We start from the raw sequence: 19,115 nt of genomic DNA, 5'->3' as shown, positions 1-19,115 counted from the left end.
TATACTGTTTCTATAGAATGTGAGGGAATGTCAAATAAGAAAAGCTGGCTAATACTAAAAACTTTACAAAGTAAAACAAACCTCTTGTTTTATATACTTTTATGTTTATCCGGAAATGTAATAATTGTGTTGATAAACAGCCTGACATAATTTAGCTGGATTTTTTTCCTGGTGTTTTATATGACAATTTCATGATCTCACTTTCTACAGAAAGAAGACATATCAGTCCTTCCTTTAGCATGCATTATTGAAGAAGAGCTTTGAATTGAGAAGTTGACATTTATTTGGGAGGGCTTGAGATGGTATGAAAATACAGATGTGGCTTTCTTTCCTTACAAATGGTTAATCCTTACTTAATAAAGATGTATTGGCCTTATTTGCTTTGTATCATTTAAAGATCAGCCATATTAAGATATAACTCATCTATCACACAGTTTAGTCATTTGAAACATACAACACAATGGCTTTAGTTTATTCAAGTTTTGTATGAATAAACAATAATAGAACATTTTCATTTATCCTCAAAGGTATTTCATAGTCTTTACACAATCTTTTATTTCTTGAGTCCCCATCCCTCAGTTCCCAAGGAATCATTAACCCCCCATCTATATAGATTCACCTGCAGTGGACATTTTATACAAATGGAATACAACAATGTGGTCCTTGTGATGGGTTCCTTTCCCTTTGCACACTTCTTACTGGACCTGAAGTGTGACGGCTCCTGACCTACCAGGATCAGCCACCTGGCCCCATGCAGTGTGGCTGTGATAGGAAGATCGCAATCTCCACTGGCTGATAGAACTCTGAGACATCATAGAAAAGGGAAGCAAGGCAAAGGTTGGTGTTTGCATGGCTGTGGGGAGGCTGCAAAGCTTCCAGGTTAGGAAATCCTGGCCAAGTGTATTCTGATCATCTGTCTGTTAACTCTGGAAAGCTAGCATCACTTGAAGGAACAGTTTGGGTCCTATCATGGCATGATTGCTTCCGCTTAGGGGGCAGCCTCAGTTTCCATGATAAGATAATTGCTTCTGCTTAGGGCAGAGCAATCTCATTATGGGGTATTCTGTTTGATGAAGTGCACTGTTGCACAGTATAGTTTTAGCCCTTGTTGTGAAGCTGTCCTGTGCTTTCTACAACCCAAGGTGACTGCAGAAGAGAGTGGCTCAGAAAGAAAAACTGAGAAAGGGATGGAAGGAGGGATGGAGGGACAGGATGGAGTTGGGGTGTAAGGTCTCCTCCCCAAAGTATTCAGGTAGTCTGTATCAGCACTTCATTTTTTCTTGCTAAGTAAAACAGAGTCTGCCAAAAAATCAGGAAAAGACTTGTACAAATATTTTAATATTAAATTTATTGAGATATCCTGAGATTACTTCAAGTTACCTTAAACTTCCACAAATTACAAGAGGAGCTCAGCCTTTTTGCCCTCTGTCTGTCTGGATCAGACAGACAGGCACAGTAGATTCCATGCCATGTTGCCTTTACACAAGCCCTGTCCTCTCAGCTGGTCTCTACCTCATGCCATTCCTCCTATTATGGATTTTGGCTTCCACTTTTTCCTCTGAATATGGTAACATAGTGGGCCTGGTAATGAGCAAAAGTACTTTTATTCTGAATTAATCCTCTTTTTATAATGATTATAGTTGGAAAAGAAGTTTTTTAGACATAAAAATACCAGAACTATTATAGCTAAACCATTTAGAAAATTGTGTTTAAAGTGTATGTGTGTGTGTGTGTATTTAAAATTCAAATATGTTTAAAAGTATTCATTGTGAAAGGATTTGATATTTCTAAGAAATAGAGTTCTAAGAAATAGTTTCTCTTGGTGGAATAGAAATAATTAAAATTGAAGTGTCTTAGGAGTAGAGTTAATTAGTTATTTTTAATACAGAGCTTAGTGAAAGTGCTGTTACCACACGGATAGGCAGGAGAAGAGGCCCTGTCTGACTGCATTTACATCAAGTGCAACAGATGTAAACTATAATTTTCTTATGGCAGTGAAGAAATCATACACATGCTAGATGTTTTGGCTTATTCTTCCATGGTTTTAGACATTGGTTCAGGCTGGTGTTTTTGAAGCAAAGGATTAGAGTCTGGAAAGCAGAGATGGTAAACTTCTTCCTGTGAGATTTCAGGGAGAAGGCAAAACAATCATGAATTTCTTTCAACAAATGTGGATGAGAATATTAGAATCATACAGTTTCAGAACAGAGGGTTGGAAGAGACTTCAGAGTTTGTGTGGCTTAGCTTCCTCATGTTTATGATGAGGAAGAGGAGTAGTCAGTGGTTGAGGAATTTCTTCCAGGTTTCTCAGCTTGTGCTTTGCTTCTGCTACTCTGAGATATCTGTGCTGAGGAGGCCAGAAGGAAGTGAGGGGGTCCCCTTATGGGATGCTAGCATTGGTGATGCGGCGAATCATTGATTTTAGCCACTTACTATGATTCAGATTTTCCTTTAAGAAAAGACCTAAAAATGTTTGCGTCTGAGACTGAGAGCAGAGGCTGAGAAAGAGTAGAGCAAGAACTAGGGGAGGGCTCAATACTGTCTACCTACAACTTACTAAAATCTCTAGCTCTGTGTTGATTTATCTTTTATAGAGTAGTTAAAAAGGCAAATAGAAAGTGTAAGATAATGCTGACAGAATTGTCTATTTTTACCTTGCCATCCAGTTTACCATTAAATTTGAAGAAACTAGAATTTTAGAATTGTGTTCCTCACATGGTTTTGTTTGTTTTCTTATGTGAAGTTGACAGCTTCTTATGAACAACACGACTTCCCTTCAAAAGGGATCTTGACAATTGTGTGATTACTTGCATCTGAAGGGCACCAAATAGCCATTCTTTGATTTAACCTTTTGTCTGTCTGTTTTTATCTTAAATTTCACAGACTCCAGAAGGGGTTAAAAAAGAAAAATGGCTATGAAAAACTTATTTTCACCTGCTTGACAATTTGTCCTGCATCCTTATATTTGGAATGATGGCCTTCAGGCTTTCTAAAGTCTTAAAGCTTTGTAGTTCTGATTTCTGTACTTTCATTATTAAAGTAGATTCTAGTTTTCAAATTAATATATTTCTGTTTTTTACTACTATGCTTCACAACCTAAATATGTTTCATATGTATGTTTTTTACAAGTATGCTTTTGAATGCTCCAGATTAGTAAATAGTTAAAAAAGTAAATACTAGATGTAACATAAACTTCATGATAAGGGCCTTTAAAAGTTTCATATGTTAGTATTTTAAACAAAGCATTTAAAGTATCTTGGACAAAAAGTACATCATACCTTAAATAAGCTAGCATATGAACAGGAAACACCTTTTAAAAGTTTTTTTTCAACTAAGATTTTAATTAGGGTGTAGTCCAGCTAACCACTGTATCATGTGCTTCAATTCCAGGACTCACTGCAGTACTTAGTCCTGTGTAAGTGCTCTGTGTCAAATTTCAGGCTGGGTATGTTACAACAACAGCTAAATTAGAAATTAATAGACAATCAAAGAGGGATTGGACCACCAACCAAGTTGCACACAAAAAGTGAAAAGCACCAGAATTGTGGATGGAGGCCAATATGAAGAGAGAAAGGCCTCAGGATGGAAAGCAAGATAAGGCCTGAAGGCTCTCTGTGAGACCAGCAGCCATGCTAAGTTCTACTGTAATTAGCACTACTTGGTCTGCTGGGCCCAGATAGGTGCCGGACATAGGTGGACGATCTGAGTTAGTGTGATTTAAGAAAACACATCTAGTTGTCAAGGTCATAAGGGGTAGATTGGGATGGTTAATTGTGATATGTCAGCTTGATTTTGCTGAGAAACATCTAGGAGATCAGTAAATCACACTCTGGCTGTTTCTGGGTTGATCAGGAGAAATGGCCTTGGGTGCTTTATATAGTCCCCGCCCTTTCCTCTTTGGCAATGCTTTCCTGCTCTGCTTCCAGACTAACTATGAACTAAGCAGTTTTACTCAGCCATGTCCTTCTACTTGGATATTTCTTCCTTGAAGTCATCTGATCATGGATTGAACCCTCAGAAACTGAGACAAAGTAAATGCTCCTTTAAATTGTGGATATTTGATATTGTCACTCAGTGACAAGACTCATAGTCAGCTTGAGCCCATGAAATTTTTCTGATGCAGTCATAGTTATTGTTTTTCTTTCAGAAATTCATCAGTGTCTTACTTTTTAGTAGCAATAGTTTGAGCAAAGTTTCTGCTCAGTAGTCAGTAACTCCTTGATACATTTTTGAATTAAAAAGGTAGTATTTGGAGGGAGAAATACCATTTTGACATTGGGAGATGATTACAAAAAGGAAGGATGTGCAGTGGCATTATCAACCATAAGCAAGATTGTGAAATATAAGTTATTTTCCAAATTGTAGTCATTCAGAGCGGCATCTTGGGAGGAGGTAGCTTATCTGTTCTTATTGCTTCTATAGTTCAGTGGCAGTGTATGGTTGCTGATAATGCTTGAGGGTCTTAGGGGTACCCTGTACCAGCTCACAAAGGGGTTCACTTTGTAGCTTACAACCTTGGTCACTACCAAAGCTGTTATCTGTCCCTAAAAGTTTTGACACCTGCCATTGGCTTGGCTTTCTTGTTGCTGAAGACCTTTGTGGAGGGACAAGAACAGAGGGACATTGCATCCATAGTGAAGATTTGCTTGGGCAAACACTTTTCCTCCACATTCAGCTCATTTGGAGCTTACAGAACTACTTCAACTGTCGTCATGCCATTACTCACAGGTCTCTCACTCTCACATTATGTAGTAAATATGACTCATTTCATTAAGCAACTTCAAGCTAGCAGTAAATTCAGCTTCAAATCTGGGTCCAGTCTTTTCCTATCACAAACTGCCTTTTCACTTTGGTTGAGATCATCATGGCATAAGAGCGATACATGTCTGTGTGTGCTCATCCACTCACCTCATGATAAGTCTTTCCATATCACATACTGACCCTTCTCAAAGTTTTGTTAGTTTATTGCAATTTCAAGGAGGCAAATACTGTTAACAGCTCCTGTCACTTTGTTGTTTTTCAAGATTATAGCTGTGGTGGAAGGGGACACACCTTATTAGAGAGCAGTAACCATTATGCATTTTTCAATTTTCTGTCCTTAATCACTTTTGATGATTTATTTTCAGGTCAGTAATAAAAATGGCCTCTTCCTGGTATGTTAGCAGTGTATTTTTTTTTTTTTTCAGTACTGAAGATTGTACTAAGCACCTTCACATCAAATCTCTGGATTTTTTTTTCTTTTTCTGTCTCTGTGTTTTTGTCACTCTGTATCTGTCTCTGTGTCTCTGTCTGTGTCTGTCTGTCTTTCTGTCTCTCTGTCTCTCTCTCTCTCTGTCTCTCTCTGTCTCTCTCTCTCTCTCTGTCTCTCTGTCTGTCTCTCTCTCTCTGTCTCTCTTTCTCTCTGTCTCTCTCTGTCTCTCTCTGTCTCTTTCTGTCTATGTCTCTCTCTCTCTCTCTCTCTCTCTCTCTCTCTCTCTCTCTCTCTCTCTCTCTAGTTTTGAGACAGTTTCTCAAAGTGTCCAAATTCAAGCTAGACTTGAACATGTGATCTTCCTGCCTCCTATTTCCAGATGGTTAAGATTAAAATTGTAAACAACTGAACACAGATAGTGTGGATTTTGTATGTATTGGAGTATAGGTGAACAGAATAATATGAATGTAAATATTTAAAGAAGCTTCAGGGAAAAAGATGCAATCAAGATATACATAGCACAAGAAGGGTGAGTCTACTGCTGGCACATCATAGCTTCTTTATAGTAAACTTTTGTTATAATTAGAAAGAAAACACTGTAAAATAATAAAAAGCATCAGTGGTAAGTATATAACCCAATAACAATTATTATAGTGACAATAATATGATACTATATAGCAATTGTATATGCTACTTAAAAGTGATTATTATACAATAGTGCTAATAATGCTTACTAATACTACTTAATAGTGATTAAGTAACATTTACTACACACAACCATATGCACTTAATGTTATATATTATATTAGGGTTTTACTTTATAAGGAACAGATATAACACAAGATGTACAGATGTACAAGAAGTTACCTTATGACCGTCAGCCAGAGTTGGATGAGGAAGGCGTGCAGAGGGTGTCTGCACATCTGAGACTGAAAGATTTAGTTCCAAGGTCTGAAGCTCACTGCAAGTGTTCTGTGAAAGTCTGTATCAGTTGGCTGATGGGTCTGTGACGGAAGGCTGAAGAATCTGTGATGGAAAGCTGAAGACTAACGTTCCTCTGAGGAAGTAGAATGCCAGATCCTTCCTCAACCCCTTTATATACTCTTCTTGCATTGAATCACTCTGGGACAGGCCCTCCTCATCCTAGGGTGGGCCCCTCCCCACCCCACCCAGCAAGGCAGGGCTCCCACAGCCCAGGGTGTAAAGCTGCTGAGAAGATCCAGCCAAGTTGACACAATGTATGACCACTACAGGTGTCTAGAAGCACCTGGGTTTGTTCATATCAACGTTATCACAAGCACATGAGCAATGTGTCATGTGTGGCATTACTATGATGAGTTTAGGCTGGTAGGTGATAGGAATTCTCCAGATCCACTGGGAGCACATGGGACCATTGTCATGTGCGATCCACTGCTGAGGGCTACTTCATTATGTGACATGATATTATATTTTCTTTTATATCTTTAAACATTCAGTGTATTTATTTTATAATCTGAACTTGATCATTTTAGTGTGTAAAAGTCTTTAGAGATCTAATTCTGTAGTCTGTTGTTACTTTTTGCTTCTTTTTTTTCTATGACGTTTTTCTATGAACTCTGAGTATTTCTTAGAAAGTTACTTGATACGTTTTCTCTCATCTGAAAATGGAATAGTTTGTGTGAAGTTTAAACTTGCTTGGCTTTGCCTCTACCCGGGGGACAGGGCACACACTTCCTAATGTGTCTGGGTGGGTCTCGGAGGCCTGGCACCAGAGTCTATGTCTGATCCTTACCCAATCCTCTCTCATGCTGTTGCCTTGCTCTGCCTTCTGCCTACCGTGAATTAAGCAGATTTGCTTTGCTGTGCCCGTCTGCCATGATGTTCCTGCCTTAGAGCCAGGTGTACATGGATGGAATCTCCAGTAACCATGGGCTAAATCAGAGCTCTCCTCCTTTAAATTGCAGGTGTTATGCATTATGCCTCAGTGACAAGAAAGCTGATTAATACAGGCTAAATGGTGCATTTGTCAAAATAGGACAAGTGTTTGCTTTCAGTGAGTGTTTCCTGACATTACTTACCTAAGAAACTAAATTATTAAGTTGGTGTTTTGGGGATCACAAAGTAGTGACCATAAGCATGTGCAATGGCTCATTGTGCTTATGAAATACTAGAGGAGACCAATGCCTGAGTGACCAAAATCACCTTCTGAAAGAAATTTTATTTCTATTGCATTCCTATGTTCACATAGGCCTTCGGAAGCCACCCCAAGAAGACAGATTAGGCCTGTTCCTTCCCTTGGGTGCTGCAGAACTGTCCTGAAGCTCCAGCTTACTGGGCTCTTCAGACAACTCTGAATGGAAACCTCTCTGAGAGCTCTGCCCACCTTTTGGATTCCGGCTTTTGATTCTTTTTCTTTTTTTTTATCCTCTCCTCCAAAGGGTCTTTGTTGCCTTGTCAGTTCAGTGATATATTTTATAGGATGCTTTTTATACTTTATTCAGTACTTATTTTTATGAGAGGTGAATGGGAGAGCTGTTCAGAACATCCATGCCATCATGCTCTATTGGATATAAAGTCCAGTGCTTCCTTTTTTAAATAAGAGGAAACTCAAGTTCAGAGAAGCCAAAAATCTTCTTTTGTCCTTTTTTGAGGTCATGGGCCTCAAAGGTGTCAGGGCAGAGAATTACTGACCCCATACTCCTTGACAGCATCATTTCATGGCTTTCTGAAGATTTTAGTACCGGGTTAAAAGGAATACAGATAATAAACATAAAATTAGAAAGGCAGTTTCCTATAAGATGTTAGTGTAGTTTTTCTATATGAAAATTTAGTCAAAAAGTCACAAAATGATTTTCAATCAATCTTTTCCTAAGAAAACAGTAGATACTAATATCTTTGGATTTTGATTTTAATATAGCAGGTGTTCATTAACAACCAAGGACAATACATGAAGTTTTTCCAAGTCACTTTTTGAAAGTGTGAAAGTACCTTTTAGTTTTCAAATAATTTAGACAAAATATCTCAGATATACTACATCATAATCATTATATAATTTTGACATTTTTTGCCTTGAAAGATGACAATCGAATTAGGCAAGTATATTTTATAAACAACAACTGGTTTTGCTGTTTTAAGGTAAAATTTTGTGACTTTGACGATTAGTTGATATTGAGGAATTATCAAGTGACCTCTTAATAAATTTCTGAGTTTAGCACAAATACTTCTTCCCTTAAATAATTTCATAAACATTGATCAGAGAATAGGAGGTGAGGAAGAAGGGATAGCCAGTTCAATGTCTCTGATGTTTAGGTGACAGCTGGCATTGTTGATGCTGTTGCTATAACTCTGTCTTATGAAAGTAAATTATGGAGCAATCTGACTTGAGAACAGGTGAAGCTCAAATAATTTTGGGCTAAAGAGAGATGAACAAATGTCAGTGATTCCAAGTGGTCCTGGTGCAGTTATGGGCTATCTGGCAGGCCTGTCTCCTAATGTGATTTCATTGTGCTCCAGTTAAAGACTTGGATTTTAGACCAACAATATGCAAATTTGGTTTATATGTCAAATCAGAAAAGTGATGGCAGAATTTTAGCAGGATAGCTTCAGTATTTTCCAAGAACACATGCAAGACGATTATTCCGTTTCAATCATAGCAAAATCTCTGACTGGAAACATGAAATTTTGTTGGAAAATAAGGAAAGGTTAACATTGCAAGGATACTCTTGGGACAGTAGTCTTATACTAGTGTGTGTGCACACATACACGGAAACACTTTGCCCTCTATTTGTTGATTTTAGTCCATCCAGTACTAGTACTTTGTGATTTTTGGAGTAATTGTCCTCAAAGTGAATGAATTACTGAGAAATAATACTGATACCACACAGCTGTCCTGTAATCACTGGCATGGCTGAGGATAAGAACAATTCCTGTAGCCCGATTTGTCCTTGTCAGAAGTGCAACAGTTCTTGGGAATAAAACCTAAAGTTATCCATGACTCTAAAAGAGCAATTTGTCAGGCATTTCATTGGCACAAATTGAAATGAAATGAGGTCTTGGGCTCTTGAGGTCACTTTGCAACAGGAAGAATTCATTATCTAACTATACACAGAGGAAGCTGCCTCACAATTGTATTTGCAAGTAAGGGATGAGTGCCCACACATAAAGCCAAAGTCGTAGAGGTCACTTACAAGAAATCAACTACATGAAAGCAGGGACTCAAGTGTTCCTCGGCCTGGAGCCTCCTACTGCTTCCTCCCTCCCTCCTCGTCAGAGTCGCTGTGGGGCTTCCTGCTCAGTGTGCTGAAGGAAGTGTTTGTGGCACTGTATGTTGTTTATGCAAAATCACTTGCACAATTCCTGCTCCTTTGTTTCCAAGAACACAATGCGGGCTTACATGTCTCCCCCTGTTAGGGTAGGGGGAGTTTTCCTGTCTGTTTCATGTTATTCTGAAGTGTACGTTTCCTCTTAGGACCCTGTTATACTTTCTCCCATACTTTCTGTTGTACGGGGAAGGTTCAGCTGAAGATGGAGCAGTTCATTAAGTGGTTACTGGTAGGACTAGTTTCAGTTAAGAACGGGGAGGAAGAGGAATACATGTTAAAACACATACTCTGAGGATCATATTTTAAAATATATTTATAAATATTTTAGAATAGATAATTGATTGTCATTATTTTTATTAGGCTTAGTTAATGATGGCTGGAAAGATAAAAATCATTTATTTTAAATGAAAGAGAAAAATATTATGGCTAATGCTGAATTGAGGTGGAGTTGGGTATAAGGAAGTAGATGTATAAATTAACTCTCTTAATTTCTTCTCATGTTTCAGCCCTTCCCAAGCTCAGATATTAGGAACGAATAGGTATACTCATATCTCAAGTGCAATTGCCATTTTTTGCTCCTTGTTCTGAATATGAAACATCTTAGGCATAACATGGAACAGGTATTTTCCATCAAGTATTGATATGTTAAACTTTAAGTCCCTACAGAATATGAAGGAAAAAAATTAAAAAATAGGAATAAACAATTACATAGTTTTGCACAGATATTTAGAAATCTAACCATATACAGACTTGTAGGAGGACAGTCCTATGACATTTTTTCTTGTCTCTTGTTTTCATTTATTACCCCCCCCCTTTTTTTTTTAAAGAAACATTTACCTGAGAGACAGTATGGCAGTAATTGGTATGACATAACAAGCAGTATGTATTTAGAAGACCAGAATGACAGACATTCCAAGTATGAGCCTAGTATTCCACATTGCTATCTTCAGTGCAGTTGCTTAGTTCACAGGTATCAGCATATATAGTTAGTCAGGATGAGAATCCTATCAATTATCTGCTAGTTTCAAAAGCTTGCAGAAGATTCTTAGGATCATTGCTGTAACTATCTTGTGCGTATAAATGTATGACTTTGCCCCTGGCATGTTTCCTAGCTTTTCTCCTTGCCCTCTCTTCATTGTCTAATTCTTAAGTTCTCGCTTTCCTTTTCATTGTGTTATACCTTCCTATTTTTATTTCTACTTTTGAGTTCTTATACTCTGGAGACTATATAATATTTACACATGTGGGTCTGGTTTATTTCACTCATGAGTATACCTTCAAGTGGCATCCACTTGAATATAAAGGCTTCAGGTTTATCATTCTTCATAGCTCTGTAATAATACATTGTACAAAAAATATGACATCTTTTTCATCCGTTCCTCAGGTGACAGGCATCTTGGTTGTTTCCAAGATTTGGCTATTACAAATTGTGCTGCTATAAACCTAGGTACACATGTATCACTATGATATGACGTTTTCAGTTCCTCCAGGAAAATTCCCAGTAGGGGGTTAGGTAGTTTGAATGGGATTTCCAGTCCTAGTTTTTTTTTTTTTTTCCAGTCCTGGTTTTTTAAGGAGTCTCCACACTGATTTTCATAATGGTTGCACCAGTCTACATTCCCACCAGCAATGGAGAAGGGTTTGTTTTTCCCCACAGCCTCTCCAACATTTGTTGTTAGGTGATTTCTTTATGATAGCCATTCTTTGTAGGGCAAGATGGTGTCTCAGTGTTGTTTCAATTTGCATTTCACAGATGGCTAGTGATGTGGAGCATTTTTAAAATATATTTATTCTCTTCTTTAATTTCTTCCTCTGTGAAGTGTTTGTTCATCTTGGATGTCCATTTCTGGATTGGGTCTTTAAATTTTGGGGCAGTAATGTTCTTTTGTTCTTTATAAATTCTAGAGAGCAGACCTTTGTCAGAGTGCTTAGTGGTTAAGATTTTTTCCAAATTTGTGGACATTCTTTTTACTTTGTTTGTAATTTCTTTTGATATGCAAAACCTTCTCAATAACAGGAGTTCCCAGTTGTTAATTCCATGTAGTAGTACCTGTGCAATTTGATTTTTGTTTATGAATCTTTGCCTACCCCTATGTCTTCAAGAGTTTCTCCTATTTTCTCTTCTGGGAGGTTTAATGTTTCCATTTCAAGGTTTAGATCTTTAATGCATTTTGACTTTAGCTTAGTGCATGGTGATAGACCTGGGTCATGTTTTAGATTTCAGCATGTAGAGAGTCAGTTTTTCCAGCACCTTTTTTTTTTTTTTTTGGAACTGGGGATTGAAATCAGACCCTTGCCCTTGCCAGGGAAGTGTTTATTCCACTGAGCCATCTCCCTGCTACACCTGCCCCACACCATTTGTTAAAGAGGCTATCTTTTTTCCAGTAAGCATGTTTTGACCCTTTGTCAAAGATAAGGTGGCTGAGTGTGCATGTAGAGGTTTCTGCATCTTCTAATCTATTCCACTGAGCCTCAGGTCTATTTTGTTGCCAATACCATGCTGATTTTATCACAGTAGCTTTGTAGTATAATTTCAAGTCAGGAATTGTAATGTCTCTTGCCTTGTCTTTGCTGCCCAGGATTCCTTTTACTATTCTAGGTATTTTCTGGTTCCAATTAAATTTTAGGAAGGATTTCTCTACGTTTGTGAAGTATGTTGATGGTAGTTTTGTAGGGATTGTGTTAAATCTGTACAGCAATTTTGGAAGTATGGCCATTAACAATATGTTCGTTCTTTCTATCCAGGAGCAAGGAATATCTTTTCATTCTCTGAAATCCTCTATGATCTCCTTTTGCCAAGTACTATAATTTTCCTTGAAAAGATCTGTGACTTCTTTACTTAGATGAATTCCAAGTTATTTCATTTTCCATGATGTTATTGTCAAACACATTGTTCCTCTAAATTCCCTCTTTCTGTGTTGCTTATCTGTGTAGAGAAATGCTATTGACTTTTAGGTATTGACTTTGTATATGCTGCTGAATTTGTGTATCAATTCTAGTGGCTTCTTGGTGGAGTTTTTTGGGTCTTCCAAGTAAAGCATCATGTCATCTGCAAATAGTGATAGTTTAACTTCTTTACCTATTCTTATTTTTTTCTATTTCTCTCTCCTGTGTAATGAATGTCTCTAGCTAATCATTCCAGAACTATTTTGAATAGGAGTGGTGATAGAGGACATCGTTGTGTTGTGCCAGATCTGAGATTAAAAGTTTTCAGTTTTTCCTCATTTAGAATTATGTTAGCTGTTGGGTTGTCATAGATGGCTTTTATCAGATTGAAGTAGAAGCCATCTATTCCAATTTTCTGTAGGACTTTGAACATGAATGAGTGTTGGACTTTGTCAAAGACCTTTTCTGCATCAATTGACATGTCATGTGACTTTTGGATTTGGCTCTATTGATATAGTGTATTACATTTACAGATGTGCAAATATTGAATCATCCTTGCATCGCTGGGATGAAGGATACCTGGTCATGGTGTATAATCCTATTGATGATAGACTGTATTCTATTTGCTAAGATTTTATTGAGTGTTTTGCATCTATGTTCATGAAGGAGATTGGCCTGTAGTTCTTGTTTTTAGATGTGTGTTTCCCTGGTTTTGGTATCAGTATAATACTTGCCCCCTGGAATGATTTTGGGATGCTTCCTTTTCAATTTCTTTGAAGTGTTTGAAGAGTATAGGGATTATATCTTCTGTAAATTTCTTGTGGAATTCAGGTGTGAATCCATCAAGACTTGGAGTTTTCTTTGTCCATTTGTTTTTTATGACATTTTGTATTTCATTGGTTGTTATTAGGTCACTGAGAGTTGCTTTATCTTCTTGATTTACTTTTGGTAATATGTACCTTTCTAGGAATCTGTCCATTTCTTCTGTATTTTCTATAGTGTGAGAGTAAAGATTCTCAAAGTAGCACTTGATAATCTTCTGAATGTCCACTGTGTCTGTTGTAATGATACCCTTTTTGTACCTTGTTGTTTGTATTTGAATTTTTCTTTGCTCTTTGAGGAGGTTAGCTTGGGGCTTATCAATTTTATTTAATCTTTCAAAGAACCAGGTTTTTGATTCATTAATTCTTTGAACTGTTTTCTATGTCTCAATTGAAATAGTTTCTTCTCTAATCTTTATGATTTCTCCCATCTTTGGGCTTTGGGTTTGGTTTGTTCTTCCTTTTCTAGATGTTGGATGTGCAGCAATAGGGTATTTATTTGTTCCCCTTCTGCTTTCCTAATGTGTGAATTTACAGCTATAAATTTCCCTCTGAGAGCTGCTTTCATGACATCCCATAAATTTCGATAAGTTGTGCTTGAATTTTCATTGAATTTTACATATTGTTCAATTTCTTGCTTAATTTCTTCTGTGACCCATTGGTTGCTGAGTAGGGTGTTTAATTTGCATGTGTTTAAGGTTTTTTGTGGTTTATTTTGTCATTTATTTCCAGTTTCATTCCAATGTGTTCTGATAATATGCATGGGATAATTTCTGTTTTCTTGCATGTACTTAAGCATGACCTATGGATTAGTATGTGGTCTATTTTAGAAGATGACACATGTGCAGCTGCAAAACATGTTTATTAAGCTGTGGTTCATTGGAACACTCTGTATATATACACCAAGTCCATTTTTTTCCCAAGTTCTCATTCAGTCTTGCTTATTCTTTGTTAAGTTTTTGTCTGGTTGACCTATCTTTTTGGGATAAGGGGGCGATAAGTTCTCCTGTTAAGATTGTGGTATTGGATATTAGACTTTTCATGTTCAGTGATATTTGTCTTATATACTTGGGTGCTCCCATATTTGATGGTTATATATTTACAAGTGTTACCTCTTCCTCTTGAATTTTTCCCCAAACCAATATATAGTGGCCTTCTTTATTTTGATTTATTATTCTTTGTTTAAAGTTGAGACTATCTGAGAACAGGATTGCTACCCCTGCTTTTTTCTGAGGTGCTGGGGCATGTAGTATTGTTTTCCATCCTTTGCCTTTCAACCTATGAATTTCTTTATGAGTTAAGTGTGTTTCTTGTATACAGAATATTTTTGGATTTTGTTTCCTAATCTACAGTGTTAGTCTATTTTTTTTAATTGGTGAATTGTGTCCATTTTCATTGATGGTTATAATTGACATATATTGATGTATGATTGACATATTATTTACCTGCTGTTGTTCCTCTTTTTTCTCCTGTATTTGATTGTTTTCCCAATTTGGTGGGTTTCTTCTGTTCTCATTCTTGAAGTTCTGATCATTTTTATCCCTCTCTAGATCATCTTTTAGTAGTCTGTGTAGGATTGTCTTTGACATCATGAAATCCTTTATTTGTTCTTTGTCATGGAAGTATTTCACTTCTCCATCAAACTTGAAAGAGAATTTTGCAAGGTATAGTAGTCTGGGCTGGAATTTGTTTTCATAGAGGTCTTACTTGAAGTATTCTGCTTCTTGACTTTATGGTTTGTGAAGAGGCGTCTACCTTTATTCTGATGGGTTTTCCTTTAAATGTGATCCGTTTCTTTTCTCTAGCGGTTTTCAGTATATTGTTCTTGTGCTGGGTTTCTGGGATCTTGACTATTATATGTGTCAGTGTGTTTTTAATTGGGTTGATGTTCTTTGGAGTTCTGCATTCTTCAGTTACCTGAATGTCAGATTGTTTCCCCATATTTGGGAAGTTTCCTGCTATTATTTCTGTCTATATTCTTTTTATACCATTTGTATTGACTCCTTTCTCCCTAATGCCTATTAGTTTCATGTTGCTCATCTTTGCATTGTTTTGCATGTGACGAATTATTTTTTCCTGTATCCTAGGTGTTTTAAAGAAATTCTTTCTTACCTTTCAACTAGCTTCAATGGCATCTTCAAGATGTGAATCTCTATGTTTTGTTTCACTCAAATGGCTTTGCAACCTTGCGATAGAGATTTTAAGTTCCTCTATATCTCTTTGACTCTGCTTCATGCGATCTATTTCTTTCCTATATTGCTCCTTGAAGGATTGCGTCATTTTTCTAATCTCCTCTAATTTTTTATCAGTGTCTTCTTGAGAAGCAGTTATTAATTTTTTTACTTCAGAGATTTTTCCTCATCTGATTTCTGCATTTATGTTTCTGCATTTAATACTTTACTTCAGACACTATTATTTCAATGATTTGTTTTTTTTATTTCAGAAGTTATTTCTGATCTGAATTCCTCTATGCTTTTCTGCAGTTGTTTCTTTACTTCAGATGCTATTTATTCTCACATTTCAGCGGTGTTATTCCCAATTTCTTCTGTGCCAGTGTCTTCTACACTTGCTCTGGATGGGCTCAGGGCTTTAAATTGCATTTTGCTCCTTCTCTTTTTTTATTCTGTATAACACTGGCCTCTGACCTTTGGTGTAGAGCTTTGGTGCATTTAAAACCTTAGCACCTACTCAAATTTGGGTGCAAAGCTTTGAAGTTTGAATTCATCCAGACTAGCCTGCCTTGTGTCTGGCTGTTGTGCTCTGCTTCTTCATGCTATAGCCCTCAAAAGTAAACCTATTGTGCCTCTTTAGAAAGAAGTTCTGCTCCTGAATTATCTGGGTTGTTCTGGCCCTTGGCCTCTCTGTCCAGACTTCAGCTGCCGTTTCACCCCAGGCCTGTATGGCAGGCCTGGATGGGTCTGGAAGGGTCCTGAGAGTGCAGCAGAAGTTTTGACTCACAAGCGAGGCCTGGGCTGGGCCCGGAGGAGTGGAGTGATCCTGAGAGCTTGGCAGAAGTTTTCTCTCACACTCTGGACCTAGGCTGCATCTGGAGATGTCTACAGTTTTTAATAAAGTATAACTTTTTTGAGGGAAGGGACCTTGGCCATTACGGTTATAACTTCATCTGACTAGTTCATAATGGGCACTCAGAAAGCTATTAATTTTTATAGTTCTATTGTGATTGGGTGCATATATTTTGATTTTGGAAAATATCATGACCATGTTACTTTGAGTTAAATATAATCTATTATTAATTTTCATTAATAATGCCTTTTACATTTTATTTGCTAATTTTCCTCTGAGAACTTTGGTTAACCATTGCTTTTTGAGTGTGCCATTGGATGTTGCTAACAGATATACAAAAGTATGTGAATGTCTTTTGGCAAGTTTGAGTCAGACCTTGAATTTATTGTTACTTCCCTGGCCTACAAAGAGACCTTGATAATTGACAGTTGTATTCAAGTCCTGAAAGAACTCACAGGGCTGGTGATTATGGGTGCCTTCTAGCTGTCACTTTGATTTCAGTGGTATTGTACTTCAATGCTTTGCCTAGAAGCACTAGGAGAGAGTTTTCCTTTATAAGCTTCCTGTAGAAAAACTTTACCAGCATGGAGGGAAAAAAGAACACCTACCAACTTACCTTTCATCTGGAATTAATGTGATCAGCAATGTCTAAAGAAGGTAGATGAAGCATGTTTTCATTTCAATGAAATCAAGATTTTCAAAGCTTTTGAGCTACTAATCCCTGTCCCTCCTTTCAGCTACCTTTTTCTCTTTTCTCAGTTGCAATGTCTGCATCAAAGCTACATATCTGATGTGACCAGAATTGTCAGAGGCAAGGTGAAAATGGAGTGCATGATGATTGAACGCTATTCTTCACAGAGCTGCGGCTGATGTAGGCTGAGGTTTGAATAGCCCTGTCCTGATTACCAACATACTAGGAATGGAATGAAAGTGAAGATGCTGGATTATTGAGGGGCTGCTTGGCAGTCACAGAGCTTGGTACTCCTAATGAGATATTACACCTTTAAAAAGTCAAATGCTGGAAAATGGAGAGCTTCTTACTCTTTTGTGTGATAAAGATCAGTTTTCATTTATCCTATTTGGTCTTGGAAATAGCTTTATTTTGACATCTGATAGAAATGAGGTTGGAGTAATGGAGAGCAGAAAAAATCTTCAGAGAATCAGATGCTATTTGCAAATTAGTCTAAATCTGGGCAGCGTGACACATTTGTAAATGTAGTGTTGTGGTAAAAAGAGGACTCAATTTCTATTGCAGGAATAAGAAAGAAGTAAAGTCAAGTCAAGGCATTATATTGGAAACTGCTGTTTTAGTAAATGCCAGACAATTTGTGTCTTCTACAACATGGCAAATGGACTCACTATTTAAAAGTGATGGTATCAAGGCTGGTGAGATAGCTTAATGGACTAAATGCCTGCTTAGGCAAGCACAGGAACTGGGATTTGATCCCAGGTACTGCAGTCTGTGCCATTTCCACACCGTGCCACCACTGAAACCAGGCATGGTGGTGTACACCTGTAATGCCAGCCCTGGGGAGGCTGAGACAGAAGGATCACTATGCATCCAAGCTGTCTGGTAAGACCCCATACCAAATAAACAAATAAAAGATTTTTAAAAAGTAGTTTCTTTTCTAAAGGACAGGTTGAATGAAAATCTCTCACCAAATTTAAAAATGGCTAGTTATTAAGGGGAATTTCAGTCAAAACTAAAGAAAGTACTCTCTTTGGCTGATAACTCCCAGTTGACCTTTTTTTAGTTTTTCTCCTTTTAATCTTTAGTGTTTAGTCTCAGGATATTTTGGTCACTTGCTACATCATTGAGTTGCATATTCCTGAAAATATTTTGGAGAAAGAGAGATGGGATAAGCAGTGATTTGTTTCTCACAGGCAGGGTTACATGTCTTTCTCTTGTTTACTTAAAATACTATGTGATAGTTTGGGGACAAGCTTTTTATTTGAACCATCTTCCTAATTAAAAACTCAGGCCCTGATATAAGAGAATGTCCAGAGTATGGAGGATCCTTGGGCTGGGGAAGCAGTGATGCTAGCAATGGGAGTCGCGGGAGTGGGCAGTTAGGAGCAGAGCATCTGCTGTCATTCTGCTGGGGTTCATGTCCTCACTATGGTCGTTTGGACTCTTGGGAAAGCTGCCTAGTTTCCTACACTGGATGTTCCAGGAAGCAGGTTCTGTGAGGAACCATGGATAGCCAGGAGTGAAGACTTTTTATCAGCAGCACTGCCCACCGATGCTGGGGCAACAGAGTCTTTGGAAAAGAGGAATCTGGGCAGCACTAGGGTCTACTACACTTATCTTTCTGGAACTCCATTCCCCAGAGTATTTTATTGAGAATTAAATGATATGATCCACATAAAATGCTTAGTGTTTTGTTCAGCATGAAGTGAAGGTGTATGATTATTGTACTCAATGGCAGAGGTCAGCTAAGTACCCAGAGTCTCCCATGTGTGAGAGGTCAAGGTGGTCAACCACTGAGGCCTTGACTCTCTTATCTGCTTTAGTCATGACATTATTATCTACTTTTTTAGAATCCAGATCCATTTTGCATTCATTTATGTTGCCCATGTTTGCTCAGTGGATATACCTCACATAAGAAATTCTATTCTGGCCACAGTTGGCTAGAGATGCTTATTCCTTTTGCTAGTAACATTGATTTCCTTCATTTTCCTCTACAGAGCTCTTAATCCACTTATCTCTCTTCTGTAGCTTCCTGTGTGTCCCTAGTGATGGGCTGGGACATGATTTGGGGGCAAAGCTGACCTAAGTAGCAAGGGTAAGAGATAAGTTGAATTTCTACCCTTCTCTAGGTTCAAGTCTGTCTCTGTCTCTCTGTCTCTCTCTCTGTCTCTCTCTGTCTGTCTCTCTCTGTCTCTGTCTCT

This window comes from Octodon degus, unplaced genomic scaffold, assembly GCF_000260255.1.
Source record: "Octodon degus isolate 3935 unplaced genomic scaffold, OctDeg1.0 scaffold00124, whole genome shotgun sequence".
In the NCBI taxonomy this organism is placed as follows: Eukaryota; Metazoa; Chordata; class Mammalia; order Rodentia; family Octodontidae; genus Octodon; species Octodon degus.
Note: the sequence above shows the minus strand (reverse complement) of the source record.